The sequence below is a fragment of the Equus caballus genome, chromosome 10 (assembly GCF_041296265.1).
Source record: "Equus caballus isolate H_3958 breed thoroughbred chromosome 10, TB-T2T, whole genome shotgun sequence".
NCBI lineage: Eukaryota > Metazoa > Chordata > Mammalia > Perissodactyla > Equidae > Equus > Equus caballus.
In genome coordinates, this window is record NC_091693.1 from 14,272,586 (window position 1) to 14,284,448 (window position 11,863).

Below are 11,863 nucleotides of genomic sequence, written 5' to 3' on the forward strand. Positions count from 1 at the left end.
CCCCTCATGGTCTATGTGACTCTGATTCAGAGATGATATCTCTCTGTGCCTCAGTTTCCCCTCAACGAAGTAGGATAAATATTTGGCTGCAGGTCGTCAGTGAGTTAACCTTAAAATATTCACTTAATCTTAGTAGAGAGGAGCTTCTTGAATAAGTGGCATCTGTTGTTGTTACTTTCCAAGAGAGAATGCCCCTGGACCTGATCCCTGGTGGGTGAGGAGCTGCCAGCAGCATCTTCTCTCCTCTGTTCCTCCCTGGGGAACTGACCTTCCTCTGGAGTCTCCTAAGCTCCCCACGGCTGTCAGCTAATGGCCTGGGGACCTTGTCCACCTGTGCTCTCCATGCTGAGTCTCAGGTGAAGGATCAGGCTGTGTCCCTGCCCAGATGTGGCTCTTGGGGCTGAGCCCTGGCTGGTGACCAGCTCAGGAGCCTTGGGACTGGGATGGCCGGGAAAACATTGCTCCCTGTCAGCCCTGCCCAGGAGGCCACAACTCAGCCCTAGCAAAGGCTCCCCAGGGTCACTGGAGTCAGTAGCCCTGGGACAGGTGTCCGGACAGGGACTTCTCAGGGCTGAGTTTCTCTGTGCGGATCCCACGGGGCCCCTCAGGCCAGGCTCTGATCCTGCAGGATCTACCTCAGGGCCATGGTCCCAGAGAGGGCCCCAAGGGGCTGCACTGAGACTCATCTCCCTCTGCTGAGTTAGCCCAGCCCATCTCTCTGGAGGGGATGTCTACAGGGTCCAGATTCCAGGAAAGAAATTCCAAGCTTTTGATGTTTTTCTCCACTGTTTGTGTCCTGCAGTAAATGTTCAAATCTGTACATGAGACATAATGCAGAGGGGGATGTAGGCCCAGTCCAGGCCTGTCAATCCTGTGTGTGTGAAGTAGAATCACCCCACCCAACACCTGGAGGACAGAGAGGAATCACTCACAGTATATGTGGAGCTCTCCAATTGCTGTATCAACTAGGGAGTTCTTCCTCGTGACTAGTAGGGTGTAGTATCCTGTGTTCTCTGGGATGACGTTCCGGAACAGCAGGGATCCATCAGGGTATAATTTGTGTTGACTGGTGTATGCAGGCCCTGGGGTAATTTTTGATGTATTTATTCCAAATGATGCAATTTCAAGTTTGGGATCTACTTTGTCCCCTTTGTACCAGGCACAGCCTGCAAGATCCTCAGGCAGATTGTAGACAAAGAGAAGAACCTCCATCCCTGTAATAGCATTGGTCGGCACTGATTCAATAATGGGTTTGGCACTGGTGGGCAGGTTCCAGAAGGTTAAGAATGAGACTAGGAGGGAAGAGAGAGAGATCAATCAATATTTGGGCATATATATTGGGATGGAAAGATGAGGCCCTGGGTCCTGAGCAGGTCTCTTCATGTCTTAGACTTGGAGTTTGTGTGTGTGTGAGTCCACTGGTCAAGCTCAGCAACATGACCACCATTACTTCAGCCCATTTGAACTTCTTATTTCCTCTGTTCCTAACACTCTTCCTCGGGTGTCTGCCCAGCTCACTCCCTCCCTGCCCTCAGCACCCTGCTCAGTCTCACAGGCATCCTTGGGAGATGCCTTCCCTGACCATCTGTTCTGAAGACCCTCCATCTTCACTTTCTGACCTTTCCCTGCTCTCTTCCGTTCATGACAATGTCAGTCCTTGACATCACATTCTAGATCTCTTGCTTCTCTCTCCTCATCCCCACAGGGTGTGAGTTCCTGAGGGCAGAGACTTCTCTGATCTTGTTCCCCTAAGGCCTGGAACGGGCTGCAAACACCTGTGGGTGAATGGACGAGTGTTCCCAGGGCCCTCCACATCCTGGTGTTTATTTGTCAATTTCTGAGGGTTGTGGGTAAAGACAATGTTTAGTGTCCCTAGTTAAGTTTTTTCTGCTGTCATCCTCTAATAAATTATTAGTATTATCATCAAATTTCAAATATTATTGGCCAGTGATACCTAACTTGAATAGGTACAGCAGTTGAGGCTTTCCTGCCCCTCACCACTTCCAGATCATGAGATTTTCCTTTTGCTGGGTCCCCTTTCCCCATCCTACTCTGCTCCCATGTCCTCTCCCATCGTGTCCAAACAGAAGACCTCTGTCCCCTCTCAGAGCCCTGTCCTCCCCAGGAGACCCCAGAAGTTCTCTGTTCTCCCGTCTCCAGCCCCCCTCAGGGAATTGCCCTCTCTCACCTGCCAGCAGGAACCCATGTAGGATGTGCCCTCTGTGGGTGGTGGCTGAAGGGGTCTCCATGGCGTCTGCTGCTTGCTCTGACCTTCCCTCCGTGAGAAGAGCTTATGCCCCAGAAAGGCTCACAAGCACTGCTGTCCTTCTGTGCTCTGTGCTGAGCCTCCTCCTGGGTAGGAGAGCCTCCTGAGTCATGTGGGCTGGGGGCGGGGTCTCTGCCCAAGTCCCTCCTCCTCCCTCTCCTATTCCAGCCTCCCTGTCCCCTTCTTTCTCTTTCCCTTCTATCTATATTTTGTTCCCTGGGAATTGCTGAGTCCACTGCATTCTTCAGCAGTGATTCCTCACCCCCCCCCCCCACACACACACGCAAGCCCTTTTTTGGACAAGCACAAGCCTGGGGCATCATGTCTTGAGTAGTCCCCATAGCTCAGGGTGGGGGTACACAGTCACCCTCTCTCTCTCTCATCCCCATCTGGCTTTTCCCTTCAAATGATGAGCCCCAGAGCTACACCAGGACCTCTTGTCATAGAGGTGTGTCAGGGAGCAAGACAATTCCTCTAGCCACTCTAGATCCTTCTGGCTGGGCCATGAATTAAATTGACATGAGACAGAATAACAGGAGAAAATCAAACAAAGCTTTATAACATGTATACATGGAAGAAACTCAGGAAAACTGGGTAACTTGACCATGTGGCCAAGGCTGCCAGCTTAAATACCATCTTCAGCTAAAGACAGAGGACAATGTTGGGGGTAGGGGGAGTCAGTTATTGGAATTTACCAGAAAAGCACAGTAAACAGTAAGGTTAGTATGCAGATTTAAGTCCTTGCCTTCCACATTGATTAGAGTTTCTAGAGATAAGGTCATCCTCTTATTCCTGGTACAGAGAGGGAGATAACTTCACAAATGAAAGTTCCCTTACAAATATAAATGTCTCTTACAAAGGACAACTTCTACTTGGTTTTCAGAGCTGTTCCCCTGTCTGTAGTTTCTTAAAAGTAACCAGCCCCAAATAATCCTTACGCCAAAGAGACACATTTTGGGGTGGCCAATTCTGACCCCCCACAACCCCACCTTTTAAACTTTAAGAAGTTTCATAGTCCAGAAGCTGAGATGGTAGATTGTTCCATCTCATTGTCCTGATAATAGATCAGTCCAGTTAAATTCATTTTAGGAGGCAGTGATGCAGGTGGGCCCCCAAAGCTAGGCCTATACTGTGGAAGTAGGGAATCAAGTATTTAATAGAGGCATTTCTATGGAAACAAAAAGAAAAACAAGGTTAATATTTGGAGCAAATTACAAACCAGTTCCTGAGCCTAGGGGGCAGCCAGTCAAGAAGATTTTTAGATGTCAGAGTCGGAGCATCTTTTGCTGTTTGAAGTGTTTCTGATGATGTCATTGAGTGTTCAGGTATCCTTCTGAGTGGCTTACATAGCAACAGGCATGTTATTGTGGTGATGTCTCTTAAGTTTAAATCTAGTTGTCCAGCTTTAGTTTTTAGGGGTCAGGAACAAAGGTGGTTTTAGTTCTCCATGATTTCAAATAAAAATGAGGGAAAAAATCGAAAACATTAGTTTGGAGATTTGTAGCCAGATATTTCAGAAGACTAGAAGAATTCAGGATCCAGTTCAATTTACAGGCAGAAAACAAAATACTCAGACAGTTAACAAAACTAGAATCTAATATCTGCAAATGTGTACTATAGTTTCTACTGAAACATAATTTTTCTCTCTAAAATCATCCTCATTTTTCCCAAAGGTTGCCAAATTAAGACTAACTGATTCACAAAATAAGTTTAGTTTCAATAAATTTGGCCCAATTATTTACATAAGTGCAGCAAGAATAGCAATTGATCATATAGGCTCTTGTAAACCTGCTTTGCTGGAACTTTTAATAAGGAATCTCAGATTGAATTTTAAAGGCCTCTTGAGGCCAGGAAAGCCAAGCCAAAGACTTATCAGACAAAACCTGTAACGCCTACAGATTTGGGTGAGGTATTCTCTTCTTTTGAGGTTCCCCAAAATATTGAGGTTCCTTGCACCTGCCAGATAAATGACCTTCTTTACTTACCCAGTAAGCTTGCTGGGAACCCTGTAAACAAGGTACCAGGCCAATATTTCCAAGTGGCTTTATTTCATAAAGTCCAATCTTTGTTTCTCAAAAGCTGTCTGATCATATCTGAGTCTATGCCTGTTTTTCTCAAATATGACCTTCCAGTCAAAGCTTTGGTAATATAACCAGTGTTTCCAATTGTGTCCTGTTATAAGGAGAACAGATTCTTATTGAACTTGTGTAAATAAATATATCACTATGAAAATAACAAAACTCACTAAGAGTTTTCAAATTCTGGCGGGATCAAGTTGGGAGAAAAAGATAAATGTTTCAATTCTGCTTACAAAAGTATTATTTGTCAAATTGTTGAAAGTCATAGTTAGCTTAAGAGGAAGGAGAAAAGGTTTCCTTAAATCTTAAAAAACATTAAAAAAATCAGCAATATTTTAAATGAAAAGTCATAAAAGTTATAATCATCCTTAGTTAATTTAGTCCCATGTGGTCAACTTTTGATCTTGATCTTTTGTTAGTAGTTTCATGAAGTCATCAGTTTCTCCATTACAGTTCTGTAGCTTCTTACCTGATTCAGTTTTATGATCTGAAGGTCTATCAGAAAACTGTATTCTAGAGCAAGTGTCAGAGTCCTTTCCATGAATTTCTCTGAAGGTGAAACATATTTGCAAAAGCATCAGAGTAAACCAATAACTATCTGTAATCGACAAAAGACCTAAAAATGACAATTGGTAAACAATTTCCATGACAAACAACACTTTACGGTAGTAACTAGAATTATGACTGATAGTTTTTAAAACACTTAATCATAACATTTACCCACATAATACCACCTAAAAAGGTTTGTTATCACTTATTTGACAATGCTTCTCATGTAATTTAACATACCAAATAAGCCCAAATTAGTTTAATATCTGCTTTATAGGAAGAGAGAGAACAAATTTCCTTGAGTAGTCCCAGGGCTAATTGGAAATTCTCTAAGTTTCCTTTTTTTTTTTTTTTTTAAAGTCCAAAGACTTTAATTTGGGGGTGAAGTTCATAAAAAAAATAAAAAAGTTTTAAAACACGTGGTCAAATAGGAAGCAATGCTTAGCTATCTATTTAATCAAAGTGGCAACAGAAACAGTGGGGAAAAAACCTTAATAGACAGACCTCAGCTCAGTGGTATCTCACTGTAGTTTTGACTTGCATTTCCCCAAGAGATATGATTTCTCACCACAATTTCTGAACCTCACACACAGCCCTGGGCCCTGGTCCCCACACTGGACTCACCTGCCTGGGCATGTTGAACTGACTTTCCCTCTCTCTGGGAGTCTTTGCAGATTTTGTCTTGCTAATGTCCAGCATAACAGCCTGCATTGGTCTGACTGACCAGGCATGCAGGGGCTGCCCTTCCAGGTACACATGGGTGAGGGTGCTGGGTGGTGATGGATCTGAAGTCATAGAAGAAGGAGCCCCTGTGGGGTTCAGAGAGACCCAAGGGGGAAAATGTGTGAAAGGAACCACTGCCCAGTGGGGACACCTCTCCTGGGCTGACCTGGAAATATGTGGCCTGCACTGCTCTGGCTCTTTAACCTCCTCATTCCAAACAAAGCATGTAGACATCAACCTCTACAATGACAATATGAAGCCCTGTCATGTTAGACAACAACAGAGGGAACCAGTCCTGAAGGTTCTTTTGCTCTTTTGAAGCCACTACCAGGTAGTCCCTGTCCTCTGAAAATATCCTCAGCACCTTGTTTTGTGCTATAAGAGGAGAGTGCTCCATGCTCCTGAGGGAGACAAGTCCTAAAACTGGACTAATTTGGGCATGTTGCCTTCATGCACAATTAGGATTCTGAATCCTCGTAGGTTTAGCCACAAACCAGCCAATGGTGGAAAAAATATATCCTAACAGGGAAGTTTTGATTAGTGTTTGAAACAACACATTACACTGTAGAGCTCTTTAAGGTATGAAGAAGGAAAACTGTGTGGAAATAGCTCTGACCCTGAAGAGTTACCTTCCCTCCAAGCTCATCCTCAGTCCTCCTGGGTATTCCTCCATTTTCTAGGTTTTCAGGACCCAATCCCAGACCCTGCTTTGAGGTCCAGCTCTGTCCATCTCACCAGATCTGGCCTTACTCTGCAAACCCAGTCCCTCTACCATGTCCCATCCCATGCCCTCTGTCCCTCCTCGCTAGGCTGGCATCCGGAATCCTCTCCTGGTTGCCGTCCTGGTGCTCATGGTCAAGCACTCAGCTCCACCCTCTGCCTCCTTAGTATCTGGATGCTCTCAACGCCTCCTTACCCTGGGCTCCCAGCCCCTACTAGATTCTGTCTCCCTTTCACCTGTCTCTTACCCTTTTTCTGTGTGGGTCTGCTCATCTTGTCCCTCCGCCTTACCCGAAGCATCTGTCCCTCCCTCTGTCCACTTCCCCTGGGGACACAGAACCTTGCCCCTCTACAGGCTGCCCCTCCCCTGCCACCTCTTTTGCCTTTACCCATCCATACCCCCAAGGGGCTGCCTTCCCAGGTACTCCTTGGAATCCATTCATGCCCCAGTCTTGAGCTCTGCTCTGAGTGGCACTGACAAGTAATCAGAGGGTCCACCTCTCCTGGGTTGGTTCTGACCCTCCATCCTTGAACTACACCTGACACTCTCTATGCCTCAGAGTCTTTATTTTTATTTTATATTCAGGGACTGCTCAGGCCCTATTGCTTAAAAATGAAAATACTGTGTGTACCTGCTGTGGATAGAAGTTTTGAAATGGTAGTTTCTGCCTCTGTGCAGAAACATGCAGGAATGTGTACTTTCTGATGTCACTATTGGCGTTTGTATGTTTCCCAAGAATGACCGGCTTTGCTTGGCTGACAACAAGGTGTCTGCGGATCACTGCTCTCTCTGGAGGCTCTGAGGAAGAATCCTTTCCTTGACTTCCAGCTTCTAGAGACTGTCCTCATTCCTTGCATCAGGCCAGCATCACAGGCCTTTCCTGTCACTGCTTCCGGCCTGACATCTGGTTCTCATTTTGGTTTTCTGCCCATCTCTTAGAAGGACCCTGGGATTCCATTAGGATGATAGAGAATATTCTTCCCATCTCAAGATCCTTAACTTCATCACACCTGCAAAGTCCCTTGTGCCATATAAAGGGATAATCACAGGTTCCAGGCGTGAGACTCTGGATACCTTTGGTGGCCATTATTCAGCCTCCCAAGTATCAAAGTATTTCAAAATGTTCAGAATTTATGTTAAAAAACTTTTGCAAAAACTGTCCTTTTCAAAACCTGTTTATTTGATTGTGGTAAAGTTCTGTCTCCTTATTTTTACCTATTTATGCTGCCCCAGCCGTCATTGTGGGGGAGTCCCTACTGCCTCTCACCCTGGACATTTGCACTGTTGGTGTCACATCTGCCAATCTGGTTGGACGTGGTGACTGTGGATGGCTCATGGTGCTGGGCACTGTGGCCTAGGCTCATTGGACAGCAGCACCTGTGCTGTGTGGGCTGAACTGTGAAGGAAATTATGAGAATGACCATGAATTCAGGAAATTGTCACTTCCAGGTTCAAGGGAGGAGCTCGTGGTCAGGACTGTACCCAGAGGCACTTCTGAAGCTGGCAATGAACTAGTTCATGACTTGGGGTGGTTACCCAGGTGTTAACTGTCATATGTTACTAATTTATGCCTATATGGTATGAACTTTCTCATACTTTCCAAATAAAGTAGCTTATAAAGTAACGTCCATGGTTTTGTTTCACAATCATTTTGTTTTTAAACTTATAATTGCCTTATCTTTAATACAAGTAATATTTTTACAAAAATATAACGAACTATTTTAGATAAATGACATTATATTGCCCATTATAATTAATGACATCATCTATTGAAATAAGATTACACAGCCCTTTCAAAAGGTAGAAGAATCATACTGCAGAGGTGCTATGGCACCAGCATATGGTCTTAATTTCACAGTTTTTTCATCCCAGAAGTAGGAAGAGCTTCCTTAGTGAGCTGAACTTCCAGTCCTGCCTGTGGAGATCTTCTGGAAGCTGTAACTAGAGCCTGATTCCAAATATGTAAGTAAAAAATAAAGTTAAATAAGTAATATCTCTCTAAGAAAAGGAAGGCAGGCCATTTAGGGACTGGAGATTTCACTGGGTCATGAACCAAGGATTATAACATTTCAATTCTATGCTCTTGATATAAAAAATACAAACAGATCCCCATCATATGTCATATGGACAAAGACTGAAGACATTTGGGCTTCTTGGAAGAATCTTAATCAGCTGTGTAAGTCTTTCCCAGAGGGGGCACATTGTTTTGATGTGAAAGACATACAACCTCAAGGAGATTTTAACCTGTCATGCTGCACACTGTAGCCAGAACAATGATTATCATTTTTTTCTTGATATTCACAGTGTGAATAAAACCAGTGCTGGATCCCTCCTGTCAGATGTTCTCTTTCTTGTATTTGTGACAACACTGGACTTGGCTGTGATAAGCCCAGTGTCTCTGTGTTTCTATTCACAGCGATCACAGGAAGGTCCTGGCATCTCCTATCTGGGCCACACTGAGGAGATCAGCCCCAAACAGCAGCAGCTCCTCTGGATGGAGCCAAAGTCATCTCTGAATAACATGTTCTGAGAGGCTACTTACTGATTTTCCACTTTCAGGCATTATCTAAGGTCGTCCCTCTTGGGAGATGAGGACTCAGCTCCTTTCTTCCCCATCACCATAACACACCCCCTTCCTGTCCCAGTCTTCCCAGTGCTTTCCTAAGACCAACATTCAGTGTGGACTCTATGATATCTATTGAATGTTATTCACATTTGAACCAACTAGCTGTGATTTCTTTTATTCCCCCTTGGATGTGAAACCCAAAATTTGAATCTCCCAAGTACATCTAACTTTCCTCTATAAGCTACAGAGGTGAGGGGTGGTGGGGGGCAGATAGAGACTTATAATGACACAAACAGAGTAGAAAAAACCCAATTCCTCTTTATCTCTCTTCACAACCCTCCAGGTTATGCTGTGGTGGTGCTGCCCCAATAAGGTCAAAATTTTTCTTTTTCCAAAGGGAGCCCATCTACCCATGTTCACTCCCAGGGGCAGAACCAACTATATAAATTCAGGACTCAGTGAAAAGTGAAAATCAGGGCTCCTTCTTAAAAAATCATGAAGAATTTCAAGATGGCAAAAGCAGGGCATTAAACCTACTGCAGGCCCTTCTAAGTGACTTTACAGATTATGAGCCCATGAAGGTGGCCCTGCCTAGCAGAGGAAATGGATGAATTCATCCTCCAAGTCAATTCTGCTCCAAACTCAAGTCATAAAAATCTTCAGAGGGGCTGGCCTGGTGGTGTAGTGATTAAGTTTGCACATTCTGCTTCAGTGGTCTGGGGTTTACAGCTTCAGATCCCGGGTGTGGACCTACACACTGTTCATTGAACCATGCTGTGGTTGCATCCTGCATACAAAGTGGAGGAAGATTGTCACAGATGTTAGCTCAGGGACAATCTTCCTCACCATAAAAACCCCCAAAACAAAAAACCTACAGACATACAGCTCATGTCTTACTTAATGGTGAGAACTAGAAGCTTTCCCACTAATGATGAACAAGAAATAGCATTATTCTGAACACCTTAATAATACACATGTGCTCCAAAGGGTGGAAGTGGATGGCTGCTGATACTGATGATGGAAGACAATGACATCAGTGACAGGATCAGCTCTAGTTATCAACACTTTAAGCCAAATGTGAAAGTTCCATGGGCTGTAGGGCCATCCATATCTGTGACCATTCAGGGATCTGCTACAGCTATGAAGGTTTTAGGCCTCCAATAGTCTGGGGCATGCTGGACACACCCTCCAGAGGAAAGGACAAGTTCCTGCATATGTATCTCCATCCAACTTACATTAGAACGATGAAAAGTGCTTTGTGGAGCCTCCAGCAGGACCTAATGAGAGAATTCCATGCAGACTCCTAGGCTTATGAGCAAGCCCATGCCTTCTACAACAATAGAAAAACAGCTCCTGACCTGTTTCTAGGACTCAGGAGAGATGGAGTGTCTGAACATGGGACGTAATATGACCAGGGAGCCAGAACTCCCCATCATGACCTGGGTTCTATCACATGACATTGGGTGGGGAGAGCAGATGCATCACAAATGGCAGTGGCACATCCTGGATTAGAGGAGGACAGGTTTCCAGACTGCCACGGCACCTTCCACTCCTCACTGACAGCTGTCACACAGCTCTCACCTATGGACTCACAGGAAGTTCACTCTGATAAGTCAACAAAGAAGGAAAAGTCCACGTACTCCAGCTTCATTCTGCCTCAATCCCCACCTCCACATTTGCCCTCTCCTGCCTGTCCCCAGGTTCCTATTCAGCCTGCCTCACTCACATACAAACTCCATGGGGACATGGTTCACTTGTTGACTCAGCTGAAAGAGGTCTCAGGAGTAGAAGGGTGAGATCTGGCTTTCCCACAGTGCTCCCAGGCTTTGAAAGCAACCTGCACATATCTCAACTGGTCTGAACTGGAGAGTGGAAAACTCTGGCCCTCAATTTGCTCCTCACTGTGACCCCTGCCCTGTGTTCACCACATTCCCCTAGGCTCCATCTCAGATCCCTTTTCTAGTCTGACTACCCTGTGCTCAAACTCCCCTCTTGACCTGACTCCCCAAATGCCCTCAGCTCTAATCTTCAGTATTCATGGTATCCTCCATCCTCCAGTCCTTCGTTGGTCTACAGACTCCTAGCCCCCACTGGATGCTCACTTCCCTCTCCCCCTTGTTGTCTATCCCATGTCCTCTTCAGCCTGTACATCTGGCACTTCCTCTTGTCCCCAATGTCAGGGCACCAATGAGTCTTCAAGAATCTTATCCTTCTTCCTAACCCTATGTCTCACCCCTCATTCCCATCCAAGTCTAGAAGAAAGGCACCCCCAACTTCAACCCACCAGCTCTAGTTGCTTCCCCCTCAACAAGTATGTCAGCCTTTCATTCAGAAACCTCACTTCATCCTGGAGCCCCCAAGAGAGCCGTCCTGCATGGCCCCTCTAGATCCTAAATCATGCTGAACACCCCCTAACCCCACCCAGGCTTCGCTGTTTCTCATCCGGACTCTGCGCAGAGCCCACCCCTCCCTGCCACCCCTCAATACCTACCTCTGCTTACCCACACTCCACCTTGTGACTGGGTCTCCAAGGATTCAGCCAAATATCCTAGAGACCAAAGTGAGTAGGAAAGGAAACAGAACCAGAAGATAGATTCTATTTACCATTTCCCAGGTTCTGTTTGTGGACTCTCTTTAGAATAGGCACATGGCATTTGTTAAAACAGCAAAGAAAGCAAAGAAATAAGGACACATATTGTTTGGCCTGTGCCAAAGGCTAGGGAAGGTCCCAAACAGAGTGGTCCATTGTGAATGTGGGAGTGGCTGATGTTGCTCCTCACTGTGACCCCTGCCCTGTGTTCACCACACTGCTTGAACACTGGAGTTGCTGGGTTTTATGACAAAATATCTTTAAATATCTGTGTGATCTTGTTCCTTGAAGGTGAGGTGACAATGTGTGTGGAATGAGGACACTGTGGGGGTTAGAGCCACTGTGGCACCTTCCAGGTCCCTGGGTCCTA

At 45.4% G+C, this 11,863-nt stretch overlaps 1 long non-coding RNA gene across 1 annotated transcript; it reads right to left on the reverse strand.

The window, feature by feature from the left end:
• Window positions 1-3,485: 3,485 nt before the first annotated feature.
• LOC100069923 (uncharacterized) lies at window positions 3,486-11,385 on the reverse strand. The gene is made up of 5 exons (XR_001380870.3): window positions 10,485-11,385; window positions 10,139-10,233; window positions 5,518-5,702; window positions 4,814-4,893; window positions 3,486-3,709 (listed from the first exon to the last, which is right to left on the reverse strand). It is a non-coding gene; the product is annotated as an uncharacterized lncRNA (long non-coding RNA).
• Between the last annotated feature and the right edge of the window lie 478 nt (window positions 11,386-11,863).